The following is a 20,809-nucleotide window of genomic DNA, read 5'->3' on the forward strand; positions in this document are numbered from 1 at the left end:
TGGGGTGACTACATCAGAGGACAAGGGAAAGGCTACATATATCATTTATGTGGGCTTCTCTAAAGCCTGTAACATGGTTCCCTATGACATCCTTCCCTCTAAACTGGACAGAGATGGATTTGATGAGTAGACTGTGAAAAGGTGAAGAAAGTGGTTGGATGGTCATGTCCAGAGGGTAGAGGTCAATGGCTTAGAGTACCAAAGGACTTCTATGACAAGTGGTATTCCCCAGGGGTCCATACTGGGACCAGTGTTATTTCATATTGTCATTAATGATTTAGATGAAAAGATCAAGTGCCCCCTCAGCAGATTTGCAGGTGGCTCCAAGTTGAGCAGTGTGGAAAAGCAGCAGGATTCATATTTATCCCCCCTAGTCCTTCTCAGCCTCAGACCTTCAAGGTTTATGAATGCCATTGCCTAGAAAAAGGAGGTATTTGGGTCAGTACTGCAGCAGTTACACTAGGTAAACTCCCACACTTCACTACATCATGAAAAATGAAATGTCTTTAAGCTACTTAAGTTGACTTTTTTAGAGGAAATACAGTGCTCATAATCTGGCTTTCCAATGTCTTATTTTTCCTGAATGCTAACATTTGAAATGTGGATTTTAATGATGTGATAGTCTTCATGTGCTCTGATAATACTTACAAGCAAAAACAAAACTTATCAATCATGCCAAGCTTCCTGAAGAAGGAGGAAGACAGTTTCCATAGCAAAGTAAATTTTTTTTTCTCTGTATCCATTCAGCCTCCAAGCCTCCTCTTGGTGGGCAGGGAAGAGAGGGAAAAAAAAGCAAACACGTGAAATGGAGCTGCCAACTGTTCCAAAAGAGAAAGGCTTTTGTGGCCCACAGGTCCATTAGAAATTCAACAGAAGCATCTAATTACAAGAACCAAACATTCCTCCTCCCCAAAGTGCAGCATGCTGAAATGACCTGTTAGGAAGATGGATGCCAAATACATTTGCCAGCAGCAGGGCCAGGGTTTGCCCCGCACAGTAGCTGGGAGGGCACCGCTGGCACTCAGGCTGCCTCCTGCCCTACCTGTGCATCCACTCTTCCAGAGCAGTCTGCCACGCTGTGCACTGCAAACATGCTGAGGCTGTGTAACATCTGTGCCAGCAGTTCTGCATCCCTATAAATCATTTCCCAGCTCTTGCTGGGGCAACAAGGAAGAAAATGTTGGCATATAAATGTAAATCTCTGTATGTCCTATGGAATAGAATAATAATTGTGTTGATTTACCAGCCATGCACTCTTCCCAGGGACGGATGAGAAACATTGGCAAAGAAAGGACTGTACTTCCAGCAAAAGAACAGATTTACTGAACTATATAAAAAGGGTTGGAATAATCAGATGCTTCTTTCTAGGAAACTTGTTTCCTGTTAGACTGAGCATGTGGGCTCCACCTCATTGCTGATTGAAATGTAATTACTTCACCTCTAGTCATATTAAAAATAAAAGTGTCCAGAGATGTTATTTAATCAGTTACATGGTGAGCATATATGGGCAAATTTTTCCCCTCCTGTGTGGGGTTGTGGATACTTCTGAAGCCACTGGCTGCATGTATTCCCTGTGCATTCAATCTCAGCTGAGGTCAATCTTAAAATGTCCACTGGGACCAAGGTTTTACCCACCAAATCTAAAGGCATAACTGTGAAGCCTATGACTGACTTTGCAGGGTTTTGTATGGTTTTTCCTCTCAAATTTTTACTTAAGACAAGCTCACTATCATGCTTACTATCTCACCACCTACAAAGGTCTTATGAAAGGAGCATGATAATTCTAGCACACAGTAGCTCTAGCATCGGTGCTAGAGCTACACCAATGGGATGAAATGCCCACTAATCAATTCATACTTTCACTTTGTTTAATTTTCCATACTGTGTGGACCACAGTAGACTATGTAAAGCAATTTTACTAATGTTTCAGGATTTTTGGGAGACTGACAGACTGCTTTACTTGCTTGACAGTAACATAATGCTAACAATTCCTATTAAGATAAACAATGACATTTCATAATACTATTTTTCTCTCAAAATTCCCTTTGTTCACCTGTATTTTTGAACACACAACCAGCCAAACACCCAAAGTCTAGTACAGAGAGTCTAGTACATTTCATCATATTATCTGTTCCAGTTGTACTGCTGAAGCTGAAAAACTTTTTTGTCACACTGTGCTCCAGCGACTGAATTCACACCTCAAAGCACAAGCAGAAATGTAGGAAAAATCGTGTGATACAAAATTTTCTTCTGAGGCATCTTGGACTAAATTTGAAAAATATAGCTATATGTACCACCTGTGAAATAGCACATTGTACTCCCAATCAGTACTATAGCATTAGTCTCAATACCTTAAAAGTATTTTTTTCTGGTTTAACCTATACGTGTATGACAGATATTTCTGTGGATTTTCTTAGGTTCCAGTATTTTTTCCATGTATATAGCTCTGTTGTTGTGAAAGATCTAGACACTTCATAATTTTTGAGTGCGTGTGTGGCTGAAGGTAGTAATGTTCAGATCAAAATTAAAAATTATACAAAAGTCATAAGATTTTTACCAAAACTATGTTAAATAAAAGCTGTTATAGCAGGTATTATGCTTGGTAACAAACTTTCCACAATTATATACACTGAATAGTGTATATTATGTGATACTTTACTCTTATATACTTAATTTTCTACATTATACAGTATTATTATATGCAATTATTAGATAGTATTTCATGATCAATCAGTATCTTACTGTGAAGAAAATCACTAAAGGCCAAACAAAGCAAGGCAAAAAAGGAAACAAAGACAAATATCACAATCTATTTTTACAATTAAAATAGTGCAGAGTAGCTCAAATGTGTAGCACCCTTTATTCTAATGCCTCAACGAAACAATACCACACAGTAAATTGCACAACAATCAGGATGTCCAGAATGATAAAAAGATCATGTAGTATTTCAAGTTAAACCTTAGACTTTCCAACAGATCTCAGACCTAAATATATTCTTCTTACTTGACATATTTCCATCAAATGATCTAAGTAAATTATATAAGATGCATTTCAGGATGGGACGAGTCATTATCTGGCAGTGCTGACTTTCTTTTCAGAGAAACCAAACAGCTTGTTTAGGCTAGAAATTAAGTTCAACCAACTTCAGACAAGCAGGTAGGATGTAGGAAGAATGCATCTGGGGACAGAAAATGAAGAGTTCTGCAGAAGCTACTTTGTTGTTTACTGGAGATGCAGCCAAGCACACAAAAAAGAGCTGGGTTTTGTTTGGGTTTTTGCTTTTTTTTTTTGAGAACCTGCTAAAGGTAGAGAAATTCTATACAGATTGGGGTTTGCAGGCTCATATGCTCGAACTGAACATAATTGATAAAAAAGGAATGTCAGATACACATGTTCATGACCTCAGAGTCCATGCCTAAGAATTAATTAAGCACAGTTGAAGAAATGCAAACTAGTTGTATGGGTCTTCACTCTTGCCACATCAAAGAAACCTGGCTGACTAGTACCAATCTCAACCCACCTTTTCTCAAAGAAAAATGCATTTCCTACTTTTCTTGCAGTTCTCCTACTGTTGATGATGATGAGAATGTCCCAAATCCACCACTGGACAAAGAGGTATTCCGTACTTATAGCACCACAGTTCTAATCCACTCTTCACACTCTGTTTTCTAATAAGAAATAAAACTGAGAAAACAAAACCATCAGTGCCATTTGGCAGATGTTTGAAAGCTCTGACAAGCAAATTTAGAGCCACTAATCAGGCATCTTTAGTTCTCATGTGGTCATACATCTCCTTCGTAGGAAAGACACAACTGCACACATTCTGTGCAACAGATGCTGCCTATCATCTAACATTCTACTTCTACCTCCAAAAGACAACAGAAATTAAATTAAATTAAGATCCTCAGGTTTTCCTACCAAACCAAACTGACCAGCATATCAAAAATAGGTTTCCATTGACAATGCAGCCATCAAGGAATTTCCAGCTCTTTTCTCAATACTTTATGCTTCATACTTAATGCCTGACTTCAAATCAAACTGGTGAGGAAACATGCAGAAGTTAAAGCAAAGCAATGTCTAAATAAGGCCATCTGGTTAAAGTAATTCTCATATCCACACAAATAGACCAGATCTTATAAATGCTCAATAAGATAATTCTCATAAATGCCATTAAATAAAAAGAGACATTGCTATTTATTGTTGTTATTCTACCTATTTTAAAAAATCTTGGGATACACTCATACAAAAAGGTGCCAGGAGACACATAAAAAGAGGGGAGAAGAGAGGGAGAGAGAGAGAAAAAATATTGCATTTTTGGAAATAAGAATCCTTTTATTGAAGAAATAAACATTTCCTACAAAAATGAAAATACTGATCACTGCAGTTTGCATAAAAGCTCTGCCTACACAATCTGAATAAGAGATATTTCTCTAACTCCTGTGTTTAACCTACTTTCTTTTTATTTACAATTTATTTCTTTTTCTGTTCTCCTGATAGAAACAGAGAAAGGAAAATACAACCCAAAAGGTGTGGACTCAGGCAGCTAGGAACTGTAAGCTAAGAAATAAAGCTTTTTGTGTTAAAAAAAAACCACAACCAAACAAAGCAAACAAATCATTCAAAATCCCAGAATAATCCCACCCACTACCTTGTTCACATTCTCTGCCATTTCAAATGGGTTTGCTTTTTTTGCTGGGTGTCGGAACTCAGGACATCCCTTTGGGAGTCCAGAGTTGCCAGGACCCTTGCCAGGGGGCTCAGAGACCCTGGCACAGAGCCCGGAACACCAGTGGGTTCGATTACGAACCATGGAGCAAATTGCCACCTTTACATGAAGAGATAAAAGCCACAGCAGTTTAAATAGTGTAAGAATAAAGTTATCACAGGGTGTAAATGTAGGTTTTGGAATTTTTAGTATAGGCGTTTTTGGGGACAAGATGGAGGGATTTGGGTGTGTCTAGCCTTTCTTCTTCCTCTTCTCTACCACCATCTTCAGTGGTGATGTTGGCACTTTTAGACTGGTTTAGAGTAGAAGCTCACTGTCTAACATAGGTGATAGGTATTGGAAAATAATTGTAAACATGTTACACGTAGTTTGTAGTATGTAAAGATAACACTGCCCTGGGGGCAGGCAGAGTGCCCCTGGCTGTCCTGCTGAGCAGATCTCGGCTGGGCAGGAGGAAAATTTTATAGATAAGATACAATAAACAATTCAGAGACTGAAAACTGAAGAGCTTCGACTCCTCCTTTGAACGCGCGGGCTGGAGCTGAGACTTTTGACACATCTCGGGGTCTCAAAACCCAGTGAACTTCCGAGAGCTGGGATCTTTTAGAAGACCACACTCTGAACTCTGGCATTCAGACTTGCTCCAATCGTCCATGGCATTCAGGTATGTGTGCCTGGTTGTCATGTCTTCCTCCTCTATAGGCATAATGCCAGTAGATGATACTAATAGTATGCAAAAACAGAAATGCTTTTAGATTCATAATTATTTTGGTGTTCAGATTTTTGCATTTAATTAAATACAGAGAAATGACACTAGATTGAGATGGCCTTGGGCTTTAAAAACATTTATCACACCATTTGTACTTCTCTTGATCCTCCCTTCTTGATCCCCTGTTTTGCTAATTTATATTTTGCCTGATGCATTAAGTTCAGCAGTGAAGATGTTTCCAGTTTTTTCTGGAAATATGGGACCCCAGGTTCTGTTCTGCTTTTCTATCTTGTAAATACTTAGACAAATATTGAAAAAAAATAGGAATATATGTAGGTACTGCACATTCATTCACTGATTATCTCCAAAAGCCTAGAAATTATCTCATGAAAATACAATAGAGAAGGGACATTACTTGATGTTTTCTCTTCAGCATCTTCAATTTTAGTGAAAAGTCTTCTGATGCAGAGTAAACCCTTATCAGCAATAGAAAAATTCTGCTTCAGAGGTTATTTATTCTGCTTCTGCTACCCCGACCAACAGTATTTATTCTGAAGTACAGCTGAGTTTGGCAGTGCTGCATACATTTTCTCTGAGGACAAAAAAGCATCCTGAAGAGAAGCAAATAGCAGTGCTATATTGCTGCTTTGCACCAAACAGGCACCTAAGTTCACCACTTCTGGTGTATAAGTAGCATTTATCTGTGTTGTGTGGATGCAGCCTGATTGCCAGGAAGCAGATTTTCCCCAGCAATTATACTGACATGAGTCAATGGTCATTGGTCAGAAATATGGCAAGGCTCCTCACATCCTGGTGTTTAACAATAGGCCCTTTGCCTTGAATAATTACAAATCTTATATGGCTGACACATCTTAATTCATGAGATCCTGGTGTGTATAATTGGGTAGAAGTATGAACTTGATTACACTAGTGAACTTGCTTTCCAGAGGGGGAAAAAAAGTGATAACAGGCTTCATTGTCATCAAAGGGTAAAGAAATGTGACAATCTGGGAACCAGTTTTAGGACCCCATCTGCTAAACCAGAGAGAAATCAAGATTTTACAGTTCTATAAATATTTTAGTGCATGCCATCATTTATGAACTCTGGCAGCTATCATAAAATCTCTCTGACTTTTGTTACAACTGCATATAAGGCCAGAAAATTGCATCTCATGGTAAACCATAAAAACCTAAGTAAAAGCACCATTCCTTTCAGTATATTCTAAAAATATACAACCTCCCTGTCAGTACATGGCAGGGTTGTTACCATCCCAAGATGCCTGTTTCTTTCTCATTTTTTTTTTATCTGATCTTACCCTGGTCTTTTCGAACCCTTTTGTATTTCAGTATCCTTTTATGTTCCATAAATAACAGCCATCACAGAATAACAGCTGAAATAGCTTTTACTTTGTCACAACGTACTGTAAGCAAGAGACACTTGGGTGATGCTAATGCCCTGGATACAGGAAGAATTTATGCGGGCCTTCTCTCTAATTGTTCCTGAAATGATTTTCATTCAGTGCTGAGCTCCTTTAGAGCCCTGAAATAGAGGTGGCCTCAGAGCAGGTTTTGATGCTTTAATCACCCTAGTAGAAAACCTCCGTAAAAGAAAGGATATAAATAAAGAATTATCCTGAGATTAACAATGCTCCTTCTAAACTTAAACTCCCAGTCTGACCCTGTGTTACAAAGTGTCTCTAAAAGACACAGAGATCATGAATCATCAAGTTTTTGATTGCAGAGGCTATTCTGACATTCTAGGTAGCATCTACACAGCTTGAATTATAGGACAATATTGTCTAAAATATCCTGTCAGTCTGAATAATTCTAATTCATATTTTACCTGTGCAAAGTTTCTAGAGTACATTTAGTTGAACAGAGTGGGGGGAAGAGGGGAGCCTATGTGTGTGTGTGTGTGTGTGTGTGTGTAGCCAAACAAGAGAAGATACAATCACTCTATTAAAAATAATGCAGAAGTCAATGGGTTGTCAGAGACCCTTAATTCAGGAAAGATATTTACCAAATTTAAGGCCAAATTTCAGAAGATGTCTAGATAGCACAAGATGTGAAATCTCTGTCATCTCATTTGTGGAGGCAAAGCAGGAAGCTGAACATTGAAGTGACTGCACATGCAAAAATCCAAAAAATCAGATTTCTGACATATTCATTACACAACTGAGCTGGGCATGTGCCTTTGCAAAGGCAACTGGCTAAAACACTGCACATGTTGCTTCTCCTTTTTCATGCAACAAGACTTCCTGCAGCTCCTGGTATTACTATGTCTTAGGATTTGCATTTCTTTTAACCAAACATATGCTTTATTCTTTCATAAAAAATATGGAGGTGTGTATAGATGCATATATATATGTAGATATATGTATTCATACATGCATGTTATGTGGTGTATAAATCAATATCCATAAGGTATTTTTGGACAGTATGGTAGCAATCAAGCTGAATGCTTCTTGTGTCATTGCTCTCACAACAGCCCAAAACTCATCTACTGAAAGAGGTAAAATGTAAATGAAGGGCTAAGTGAAACGACCAAATTGTAAATTTGATATACTTTATCTGTATATCAGGAAGCTCTAATATATTCCATCCTGTGGGATCGTGTCCACTGTCCCTTTAGGAAACTGCCCTAGGCTGCATATTGCTACAGAGTTGTGCTGATGTTGGCAGGGGTAGAATTAATTTTCTTCACTCTGGCCAACATGGGAGTAGGTTCTGGATTTGTGCTGAACACAGGGTTGATAATACAGGGATGTTTTTGTTATTGCTGAGCAGGGCTTGCACAGAGCCAAGGCCTTTCTGCTTTTTGCACTGCCCTGCTGGCAAGGGATCTGGGAGTTCATAGGATGCTGGGAGTAGACACAGCCAGGGCAGGTGACCCCAGGTGACCAAAGGGATATTCCAGACCATATGGCATCATGCTCAGTATATGAAGCTGAGGGGAAGAAGGAAGAAGGAGGGATGTTTGTAGTGAGGACATTTGTCTTCCCAAGTACCTGTTACTTGTGAAGGGGCCCTGCTCTCCAGGAGATGGCTGAACACCTGCCTGCCCATGGGAAGCAGTGAATTAATTCCTTGGTTTGCTTTGTCTGTGTCCATGGCTTTTGCTTTTCCTGTCTTTATGTCAACCCAAAAGCTTTCCTGCTTTTACCCGTCCAATTCTCTCTCTGATCCCACTGGTGTGGAAGTAAATGTGTGCCTGAGAGGGACTTGGTTGTTGGCTGGGTATAAACCATGACAAGAGTGCAGGAGCAACACTGGTAATAAATCCTAATGGTCATCCAAAAATTTACATATAAAAAAATATACATGATCCAAAAATATATATGATCCAAAAATATACATTTGAAATTTATAAACAGCTTCACTTAATACTCTCAAGTTTATGTATATGTTGTTTAAGATACAGCACTCACTTCCTTAAATTAAAAAAAAAATTCTTTCAAAAATTAAAAAAGCAATCAATTAATCTTTCTGTCATTGACAACTCCAACCTTTAAAATTAAGATCCCTCTTCCCCAACTCATACAAGTTCTAACTCAAATGAAGATTCATTCTTCATGTCCCATGGCTGGCTGGTGTTAGGTCGCAAGTCCCTCATCATTACGCTCTACACAGTGTGCTCAGATTGCTCTTGACTTGTGGTTAAGATGGAAAGGTCTCCCTGCTCATCTGGTAATGTACATGGGATTCTGAGGAGGCAGCAAGAAAATTATTCAAGCTTGACCTCACAACATCTTTTCTTTTCCTTTCTAGCTTCCACTGCAACTTCTTTAGCCACCATCAGCTCCTGCACTGCTTTCTAAGCAGCGGCATCATCATTTGCCTGTAAAGCCAACTCTGTACTCGACAGTCAAGAAACAAAGAGCACAAACAAGCTTTCAAATGTACTTCATTTCAGAACAAAAAAAAAAAAAAAAAAAAAAAAGGAAGAGAAAAACACACCCCCACAAAAATCAAGAAGCAAACACCAAGCTTTCAGGTGAAAATGGCGTTTGCTTTGCTTGTTTAATGATGTAGTTAGTCACGTTTTTACCCTTCATCTGAAAAGCAAACAAGAGCATGTTTAGTTGTGGAGAAGCTTGTGCAGTCCTACTTTAACAAGATTCCAACCCCTAAGCCTTTTCCCTGCAGTAATGTCACATCTCTGTGGAAGCTACATGGAAAATCCTTTAAAGAACGTGAGAAACAGGAGCCCATGTAGTAGCTCACACCACCAGAAATCACTTTGAACTGATACACAGTAGTGGGCTGGTGTGAAAATACTAGGTTGGGAAATGATGCTGGGGCCTGGAAATGCCTCCATCAGAGGGACAGCAGCTTCAGGCTGGAAAGCAAGCAGTTACCTCATCATCATGAAACCACCTCGAGTCCTGAGTCCATGAACCTGTTGGAATGAGTCCAGAGGAGGCCACAAAGGTAATCAGAGGGCTGGAGCACCTCTCCTATGAAGACAGGCTGAGAGATTTGGGACTGTTCATCCTGGAGAAGAGAAGGCTCCAGGGAGACCTCAGAGCAACTTTCTGGTATCTAAAGGGGACCTATAAGAAAGATGACAAAAAACATTTTAGCAGAATATGTTGTGATAGAATGAGGACAGTGGTTTAAAACTAAAAAAGAGTTGGTTTAGATTAGATATAAAGAAAAAAAATTTTACAGTGGGAGTGATAAAACACTGGAACATGTTGGCCAGAGAAGTTGTGGATGTCCCATGTCTGGAAACATTCAAGGACTCTGAGCAACCTGGTCTAGTTGAAGATTTCCCTGCCTATTGCAGGGAGGTTGGACTGGATAACCTTTAAAGGTGCCTTCCAGCCCAAACTATTCTTTGATTCTGTAATTCTATTTTATTGTCCTGCTGATAGTACACAGTGATGGGAGTGCTCAAGTTAATGCCATGTGTCATTTCTAAAGGTGATTAAAGTTAACTCAGAAATAAGTCAAAATATGTACGTTTAATGGCTGGGGAGAGATTACATCAAAGAAAACTGTACATGTGAAAAGAGTAGATGCTACACCAAAGCCTATCTAAAAATGGCGAACATAATTTAAAAAGATGGAGACCAAAATCAGAGGTCATTCCATATTTGCATATTTGCACTCTGGGTGCTGTGTTGAGGCACCTGATTCATGAACTTTGATCAGGGAAGGAGATGTGATTTCACTATTTTCCTAGAATGACAATTGCTCAGTGTAACTGCGTGTGAGGATCTTCTTGCTGGAAGAGATGTTTGCATTGAAATCTCAAAAAGGTGTGAATAGCTGCAAACCACATTTTGAACTCACAGGCTTTCAAGAAGTTTGGCCTGTTCAGACCTGTTTAATTAAAATGTCCCTCTTCAGTCATCCTCTCAAAGACTGTTGACACCAATACTTTTTTTTTTAAAGCTTAATAAAATTTTCCAGTTTTGCTTTGCATGGCTTTTGATTTATTATTAGTTTATTTCAACAGTTTCAGGGACAGATGCCCACTGGCTTTAACTTGGTTTTCAGAGAAGCTTCTTATCATAGAAATTAATTCAGTTTTATGTTTTCCAGAATCCAATTGGTTGATGGCAAATTCAGCATAAAACTCAGATGTTTTGATTTCTCCATAGAGAACTAAGTTTATGGTCATGAAGAGCAATCAGCTGATTGCTGTAAAAAGTCCTGTCATGTGAAAATACTGAGATTATGAAACTCAAGCCAGAAGAATCTGACCCTTATTGCAACACCAGTGACAGAACTTTTTTCATAGATTCTGTTTAGCCTTAAATGTTACATATATTTTTATAAAGCTTTCATGTTACCAGGCTTTTTTTAGTAGAAATTGTTCCAGGAAGAAATCTTTTAAACAAAATATTTAGCAAAAGACTACAGTAAGAAAATTACCATTTCAGCCAGTGTAACTAGACTGATCAACCAGGACAAAGAAAATGTTCTTCTAATATTTAGGTAGAGAAATAGCACATCATTCCATTAATTACAGATGTTCATATATTTCCTTATAAACCCATCAAGAATGTCTGCAGTCCAAATTCTGTAATTTCAGAGACCTAAAAGGAAAAGTCTTACCCTAAAGTTCAATAAGACCTTCTAATAAAGCAACAAGAAGTGATGAAAATTAAAGACACGTTACCTTTTAAAGATTTATTGAAAATGGTTTTCCTGAAATCAACAAAAAATTTCCCTACATGACTATTCTTCAAGTCTTGCAAAATTTTCCAAGACTGACCCCTATTGAGTGAATATAATTGGAGCCTTTTCCTTGGTATCTGCGAACAATGAATCAAAACCTCACTTTAATCAAGTGTATTATCCAAAACAGCCCAGGAATCCAACCACAGCACAGATAAAACAGATTTCATTGTAGTTTTCTGCTTGGTACTGGGAATATTTGCTTCACATATTATTTCTTGAAGCTTCCAAATTGTTAAAAAAGATGCTGTAGAAAAGTAGGCAATATGACAATTCCCACAAAAACTCAAACTGCCCATATCAAAACCCGGTTGTCATTCATGCCTACTTTCACTTCAGAAATCTTTAACCACTTTCAGCCCATGTAACAGTGTTCCCATCCCTACCACTTGGCATTGTTTTCCAAAGGCAATTTTGTGAAGCACATATCCTAATGTTTTCTTAACATTCAGAAATGTGGCCTCTGTCCCTTTCATCTGCTCTGCCATACAGCTGAGAATACCCACAGTACACAAGCTGCTGTGACACAGTTTGAAATAGGTACTTTCTACTTATGGAGTATTCTTTGCTACCAGTTTTCAGATTTTCTGTCCTAATAGCTTCATCATTTTACTGGACAGGCCAATCACATTTACTAGATGCTAAATGACCATATTTCTCCTTCCCCATGCTCACTCCCTCTGCACTTTACAATATAAACATACTCTATTTTATTGCAGGGACCAGTGGTCTGGCTTTGAAAATTACCTCTTAGTGATTCAGTACAAAGTTCACAAATTACCTTAAGGTGAAGTAAGTACTGCTGATCTGTGCATTTAATTTTCCCAGGTATTTACTCACCTGCATTTATCAATAACCACACCAGCCATGATCTTCTTTGCTTCTTAATTGCCCATACTCTTTTATTTCCCTTTAAACGATAGATTCAAAAAAAGCAGCTTAGTGGTTCAGTCATATTAAAATCATAATTGATTTTGCCTCACTCCTCATTTATTAATGGACTTAGTCTACCTTCTTGCTAATAAACCTCCCAGTAATGAGTTTAGTCCACAGAGGATACATTTCCACCTCAGCAAACCACCAAGCAATTTAGGACAGTTGGTAGTCTCTGCTTAAGGGAGTCCGAAAACTGGAATAGAAATTTATGCAGGCCATAATTAAAGTACTTTCTGGGAGCTGTGTGGGGAGTTTACTGACATTCTTTGCACCGTGCCCATCTGTGGTCAGTGTAATTAATCCTCCACTTGCAATCCGATGAGAACTGATCCTCACTGACAATTTTTGATAAAGATGAGGCCCCAAATACTTATGCAGCAATCAGACTCTGCTTATTTTCTGTCTTTAAACAGAAAAGGCATGTGAAGGTGATGAGGACAGATCTTTTTGGAGCTGCTCAGCACTGGGGAAGGCACGAAGATAGCAAAAAAAGCCATGCACTGGGATAACAGCAGTTCCAGATGTGTGAAAAGCCCAGCTTGCATAGAAAAATAAGAAGAAGAACTTGGCAAAGTTACAAGAGAAGATTACCTTATGGAAGTAAAATATAAGTGTTTCGACTGGAATTACTTAATTGAAAGCACAGTTATACATTTGAGGGAGGGAAGGTCATTGGGCTGAGAGATAATACACTGTGAAATTCTGATATTTCTCATAATTCTGAATACAAGGTGAAATTCTGAGATTGAAAAGGTTTAGTTATGTCCCTGTCTGTGTTTAATGACCTCCTTCTCTTTTGTGACTTTTAAGATCTTAGGAGCAAGAAACTTATTTGTCCAGCTCCTAAAAAACTGGGCTCATGGTATGGGATAGGGGCTCTCATAAATCTAACTTTGTAGCTGCCTAGCAAGAAACTCCTGTAATAATGCAATTTTCTCCTTTCTTCACACAGGATTACTTAGAGACAAGAGAAAGGGGATAGTGAGGTAAGTCTTCCTCCCTGCTGCTCTGTGGGAGCAATATAGCAGATCTTTTCCAGACTGATAAGAGGCTGAGGGGAAGAAAATGGGCTAAACTGGGGGAGAGGAGAATCCTGCTGGGAGCGATCTTATCAGAGACGGTTGACTGGGAGTGAGACACTCCCTGTTTTCCATCTCACAGGGAGAGTGAGGCTGGGGTCTTGCCTTTTCTGTTTGCTGATACTAAATGATACTTTGCAAAGCAAAATACCCCCTAATACATAAAGGAGGAGCTGGTCTAAAAAGAGTAAGGCTTTCATGGAAATTGCTTACTTTCTTCTGGACCTCTTCTTTTGGGATATTTGGATTTTGGAGGTATAGTTGGTATTTTTTGTGCACTCTGGGAATGACAGGGAATATTTCTCTCCCTGCCATTTTCTTACAGTTTCCCCCATTTTCACAAACATAAATACAAATCCTAAAGGGAGATCAGTTCAAGACTTTAGGTTCCTCTATATGCAAGTAACCCACCTACAGTTTTATCCATTGTATTTTATCTCGAATAATTAACATGGACACACACACTAAAATGCAGATGCTGACCAACCAGAATAACAGCAAACTGAACTGCCTTTGCAACATAAAGATAAAGAATTCTACTAAGAATTAGGGAAAGGTTTCAGGGAGAAAACACAAGAGAGTCTAGTTTTCTAAAGGCATTTTCAGTTGTCATTAAACACAGTCAGGGCTTCCAAAGCTAAAATACATGTTAACACATTCCAAAACACTTCTAATAGAATATTTTTTCAGTACTTCACTACAGCAAATGATGCAAAGCCAAAATTCCCCAGACAATGCACAGAACATTAGAGAATTAGTTTAACATTCTTACAACCCTGCAATTTTATTTAAACAAATTCTTCCCTACCCAATTCCCTGCAGAGAAGTATTGTACCCTTTTGTTGATTGTAGTGGACATATTGCAGATCTCCGATTACCTTCCCAAAGGACCACCCACAACAAGAAGTTTTTTGTGTTGCAAGCACAGCTTAGTTCATTCCCTCCTAGTCACCTTCTTTTTTCTTTTCTTCTTGTTTTTTCTTCTTTTCCCCCCCCTCAGTTTTAATTTTCTTAGCATTCTTATAGGCTCTGGATGAACTGACAGACTAGCCTGCCATCTGTTCTTTCATGACATGGTGCAACCTAATCAATTATCCCCAAACCACTTTGGAGTAAATAACATGTCTACAATAATAATAATTAGTCAGTTAAAAAGAAAACAGCATCATGCAACTCCTGGTGGGAATTAGGTAGATTTCAGAATACAGCATTTTATTAACTGAGATTTTCAGACCAGTAGAAGACAACTTTGGAAGAAAAAAAAAATCACCTTCAGTAATTTATTCTGAAACATGAGTACAAGACACCATCCCTTTGGACATCTTTGACCCTTTGTAACCAATGATGCCAGATTCAAGTAAGCATGCCACTGATGAGTTTCTAAGATTTTGGTATTATTATATGTGTTAGAATAAGCCTAAGCACTTGTATTAGTATAGGAACCATATTAAAATTATAAGTATTTAAAAAATCACCTAATGGCAAGCAAATTACATTATTATAGTGTTATATTCCTCAAACACAAGGAGAAAATTGCATTATTACAGGAGTTTCTGGCTAGGCAACACTACAAGGTTAGATTTATGAAAGCCCCCATCCAGTACCATGAAGCCTGACATCTTCAGGGAGAGATTTGTCTTCAGCAACCATCACAAGTAGAAATCCTGAGTAAGAGGAGTTCATGGCACATGCACCCACTTGAAGAACAGGCAAAATGCAGAAACACAAACTGCTGCAGACAGAAAACGGGTCTGCAATAAATAAAAGGACTTCAGAATTTCAGGAAGATTGCAGTTAATATCAGTGGATGCCAAGATTACACTATTTCCTATGAAGGCCATTTCCTGTGAAGTAATTCTGAACATCATTTTTCACAATCCAACTGTTTGCTATTTTAAATCTATGACATTGATTTAGACATAATACACTGGAAACTATTCTACTTACTCAATTGATGGACATTTGAAATACATCTTAGCACTTGAGTGCTTAGCACATTCTCAGTATTTTCACTTTTGCAACATGATGGAAGCAATAGATAAATCATAAAGATTCAATGTTCCAGTGAGCTAACCGACAAATTGCCAACTAAAATTTCAGTTAAGGAATCAGTTCAATCTCAGGGAATAGATCATATTGATGGATCAGAAGGAAGAATTTCCTCATTGCTGTCTTTGAATATGGAAGCACTGCTATTGGGTATGTTCTATGGGATGTGCCCTGAAAGAAGACAACATGTAGCTGCGGTACCAAATGATATCTCTGCCATGTTTTTAAGTATTAAGGATATGGCAATACGTAAAATAACTCCAAGCTGACAAGAGCTGTCCCAGATCTTTTCTAAATGGTCAAAACTTCTCATCTTTGAACCAGGTGCCTTTAACCTTCCCCCTGGAAAACCAATCCAATTTTACCAGTAAATTAGAAAATATCACAGCAATGTAAATCTGGACAGTTTACCCAAAACTGCCTGATCAGCCTGAGACAATGAGGACTATCTCCTGTGAAATAAGAAACAAGAAGAATTGTAGAAAACATCTTAGAGGCTTTGACATACATAAGTATCAGACCACCTACCACAGCATATCATAATCTCAGTAAATCCAAATGAGAACACCGAACACATTGGATATGTGCGCTTGCTCTCATGCTTCCTCGTCTACCAAGGAAGTTATCCATGAAATGATACATGGCAGCAAAGAATCTGACACTTGATGATGCAGTCTGTCACAGGCATGATTTTGTCTGTTCTTCCACATAGATGGTGAGGTGCGAGGCAGACTCAAGCTCACACACCTGTGGCCTTGTTGCAGCTTCTCAGAAGATAAACAATAAGGTGGGATCATGGATAGAGAGAGTGAAGAGCAGTCTCTGCCATGATGAAGGCCAGTGAAGATAAAGGAATGAACCACAGATGATCTTCATTGGTCCCTCCGTGACTGCTCTGCTGTGATTTCTGTGACACGCATGTACCAACATATTTGCCTGTTTAGGTTCCTGTACCACTCCTCCTCCTGCAGAAGCCAAACGCTTCTGGCATCCTGACAATTATGTTTCTCTTCCAATTTTCTAGGTCTTTCAAAAGAGCAATCACCTTTCTGTTGCAGCTGCTGACCTCTTGCTTCTGCCTGTTTCTCCATGTTTTACCATCCACTTCAGAAAGGGGCTAGCAATTATGTGCCTGATGTTTCCCTAACCCTGACCACCTTGAAATGTGATTTTGTGATTTTTGTTGAAATGTAGGACATGGATCCCTTGCAGGCTTTTACAAACATGAGAGTTCCCATGTGTCATTGACACTGATGAATTGCTAGATCACTACAGAACAACTTGGAAATGGCAACGGAGCTGGCTCCACTGCAGCTAACTTGAGCTCCTGAGAGGGACCAGAGGGGTTTTTTGATTCTCTTTATTACGTGATATCAATTAAGCATTTAACAAGTTACAATAAAAAGCAACTTTCCAATGGAATTTTTAATGCAATGAAAACAAATTACCTTCAAGATGGTTATCATTTGGAATCTTGAAGAGAATGAAAATAAGGCAAATGCCAACACATATTCATCCAGATTGCCCATAACAACTTGCCAGGCATCCCTGTTTCAAATCAAGTAAATCTGTGTAGCTTCTCTTTGACAGCAACACAAAATCCCTTGTGAAATGCATTGAATGGCACAGCTGAGGCAGAATGTTAGCAGAAGATACTGCGCCAAGCAGCTTTTGTTTTGAAGTGGGTACTTCTGTTATGCAATCCTCTTAGAATTTGCTTCTTTCAAAGAATGAAAGACCAAAAAAAAAAGCCTCAGCAAACAAAACCCACAAATCCCATACATTTCTCAACTCGGTTGATATTTCTCCACTTGGACACAGTCTATTCACAGCAGTTCCAAACTTCTGGCATTGGCACAGACTATATTTGTCTGTGGTCCTTTACTCCAGCATTCAGCTGGAGTAAAGGACCAAACAGTGCATGATGGCTGGGATGAAGGTGTTCAGTGGAAGAGAGAGGCTTTAACTCTCTCAACAAGAATGATGCCCATAAACAAAAAATAGAAGCAGAATTCACTAATATCAACAATGTGCTTATTAGGCACATGATAACTTTAACAACTCACTTTAAGCCTGAACCTTTCTGAGACTTTCTGTAGTCACAAGGAAGATGAGACCATGGACAGAACTCTCTTAATATGAAAACGTTAATTTACTAGCTTAAGATCTTGTCCACGTAATTTTGCTTGTATCCAAGAAAAGGAAACCTAAAACTTCTGAGCCCTTCCTCAAAGGCTCACTTGAGCAACAGGTATGAGAGAGAATGCAGCCAGTTGACTCTATGTACCATTCCTCACACAAAAGCCATCCACAAATGCACTCTCAGGCATGAGATGGGGAGAGTAATATACTTGATCCTTTCTCTGCTTTCTTTGCCCTTGGGAGAAGTGGGGAAGGAGGCACGCAGTGGAGAGAAGATGAGGTGTGGGCTGTGTTTCCTGTCCATGAGGCACACCAAGGTGAACAGAGTATGTGTGAGGGCAAAGCACTGCTCATAAAAGTGGTCTGGGCTCTGCAGGCCACGTGTTTTGAGGGGAGAAACTGTCCCTCACTGAGCTCTCCCACATTTGTACAACATATGACGACGTTACACTTTCGCAGCCTCACTCTACATATGTTTTCTCACTAGTGTACACAGTGTTACAGGCACTGTTCCTCCTCCCCCAAACAGAAGATCTTTTCCTTTCACTCCGGCACATTGTCATGGCTGCAGATCCCTGCTGCTCATTTTGGGTGTAATGTCCATATGCAAGCACTTCCAGAGATGTGTTGCTGTCTTTGCAGTACAGGCAGAGAATTATCATCTTTGTCCTCTCCCATGACCAATGCTACCTCCACACTGCACGTTTTTGGAGATTACTTATTTACTTGCTCCCTCTGCTCTCTGCAGAGTGTATCCAACATGTCACAGAGTAAGAATACACTTGGTGCTTCCCCAAGACAATATTAACAGATTTGGTATCTTTCATCTTCTCTGACCTTTTCCATTATGTTCTCAGAAGCTCAAAGTCTCATGACAATATGGGCAAAAAACCCTCCAGTGCTCTGTGCACATAAGTGGGCTTTCTCTTGTGTTGCACTCAAGTTCAGTTAGATGTTCTTCAGCCTTTGATCTCCTTTAATCAGAAGAAGGAAGGAGGCTGAGGAAGGAGAATATGAGCTTTCTTTCATGCTTGTTCTAATTCTTAGGTCCAATAAAGAGGACAGAACAAGGTTGCTCAGGGTATTAAGTGCAAGACAATCAAAGAAATGACTGAAAGGATTCTGCACCCTGCCAGCTATCCTGAGCTTTGCCCTCACTCATGTGGCTAAGCTTTGGGGAAGGAGGGCTTCTCTGTTAACAGGGGTTAGTGTCTTTCCTCTCCCACCCCTTTCTCTACCACCTCATGCTCATCTTTATTAGCTTTTTCACACTACACAGTCCTCTCATCGATTACAAGGGCCAGCACAAAGCAGCCTAATGATGGGTCAGTCTTAATGAGAAAAGCAGCTGCTTTTGAAGTGGTGTGGCTTCGTCCTGCCCCCTGCCGAGTCCTGGCACGCAGAGCTTTGCCTCCTTTTAGAGAGCAGAGCCATGGAAAATCAACAGTGAGCAGCCTGGTGCCTCTGAACAGAAAGGGCCATGTGCATGGCTATTTAGTACTGTAAAAGAGAGAGCATTTGCACAAACGGGAGGGAACATAAGGAGGCCTTCAGAGAAGAATGGGGCCTTGGCAAATTTATAGACTCCCCTGAAAGAAAGTGATTACAGATCATTATCCAATTGAGGCAGATTGATGGGTTAGGGTCAAAGTAATACTGCAGAGCTCACTGGAGGGACAATGCCTGCTTGTCAGTTCTGTCCACGAAAAGAAAGAGAAGGGAAACTACCACACAGAGAGGAAAGGCTTAAGCTTTTCCAGCCCTTATCTTAAAAATCGTTTCTTATCTTGAACGTATCCTTTAAATAAAAAAAAATTTAAAAAAGGGAGAAAAAAAAAAAAAGCAAACAAACAAACAAACAAAAACCACCATGGAAAAAACATAACCCGAAATTGCAGGACCAACATTGCCGTGTTAAAATTGTGCATTTGGAATTGTGAAATAATTGTCTGAATAGTGTGCAAACAGCACACACCCAAAGCCTTGTGATCAGAACTCTCAGAAATCACTAGTACTAGCACTAGTAAAGGATAAATTGCATCTTTTTTTCATTTGTATTAAAAACCCAAAGAGATCTTCTAAAATAAATGTGTATAATTTTTTTCATTTTGGTGAAAGAAGGACATTTTGTTAACAGCTATGGTTGAACTGATTTGAAACTCTGCAACATCTGGTCAGGCAAAACTCAGCAACACTGACATTGAATAAAACAAGAATAAATGTGTTTCTATTGTTTCTTCTGTATTAATTTTTAGAGTGTTTAAAAGTGCTTTGCATTCATGCACTTTTCAAATAGCCATAGAAATGGAAACAGCATGGCCCAAAAAGCAGCTCACAGCATTTATTGTGCATTTGCCTCAAATTTTCCAATACTGTTTTGGAATGTAAAGAATTTGAGAAAAGACAGAAGACAATGCATTCATGAGAGACCTGATTTCTTTAATTGTGTTTATTTATTAACTTCTCTGTTGTTCCCCATGTCTCAGAAGCAGAGCACCACACACACTTTAATGGACGTGTCCCCATGTCCCCGTGGAGAGAGGAGTAACACTGGCCTTGTTTCAAGAAAGGCTCAGTAGGGCAGCTTGGCCTTGGGGCCACTGTCTTGAGAGTTTAGCAAGGGTTCCCTCAAGCTTTGTTACAAAATCTCCACAGACATGAAAGTATGGCCCCAGCACTCTGGGGCTCTGGTGTCTTTCCTGGAAACTCATGTCCTCCTACAGAGGATGTTCAGACACAAAAGGACCTATCCTGACTCAGAGGTCATTGGAGAGGACACACCAATTGACGTCATGCTAGAGTCTCCTGAAAAATCTGTAAGAATACCTGGTACAGGTATTGGTAACCTAGGTCCCATCTGTTGCAGCAATAGAAATTACCTGTCCTGCAGCTTTGCAAATAACTCTGAGTCCATTCCAGCCTGCTAGATCTCACTTAAAGCAGTAAGGGTAACAAAGAAAATAAAAGCATTGTGGTGTC

General features: G+C 39.2%; 1 long non-coding RNA gene across 9 annotated transcripts in view; it reads left to right on the forward strand.

Moving 5' to 3' along the window:
- Positions 1-20,056, forward strand: part of LOC108963191 (uncharacterized) — a 79,015-nt gene extending 58,959 nt beyond the window's left edge. For 6 of the 9 annotated variants that reach the window (XR_007776915.1, XR_007776912.1, XR_007776910.1 and 3 more), the window contains 3 exons: positions 3,561-3,615; positions 4,498-5,390; positions 9,204-10,865. This is a non-coding gene — a long non-coding RNA (uncharacterized LOC108963191). Of the gene's footprint in view, positions 1-3,560; positions 3,616-4,497; positions 5,391-9,203; positions 10,866-12,973; positions 13,161-13,512; positions 13,547-16,400 lie in introns of those variants that run through there. The other 3 variants (XR_007776913.1, XR_007776911.1, XR_003946156.2) reach the window with 3 other exon arrangements.
- The last annotated feature ends 753 nt before the right edge of the window (positions 20,057-20,809 follow it).

The sequence above is a fragment of the Serinus canaria genome, chromosome 2, assembly GCF_022539315.1.
Source record: "Serinus canaria isolate serCan28SL12 chromosome 2, serCan2020, whole genome shotgun sequence".
Lineage (NCBI taxonomy): Eukaryota > Metazoa > Chordata > Aves > Passeriformes > Fringillidae > Serinus > Serinus canaria.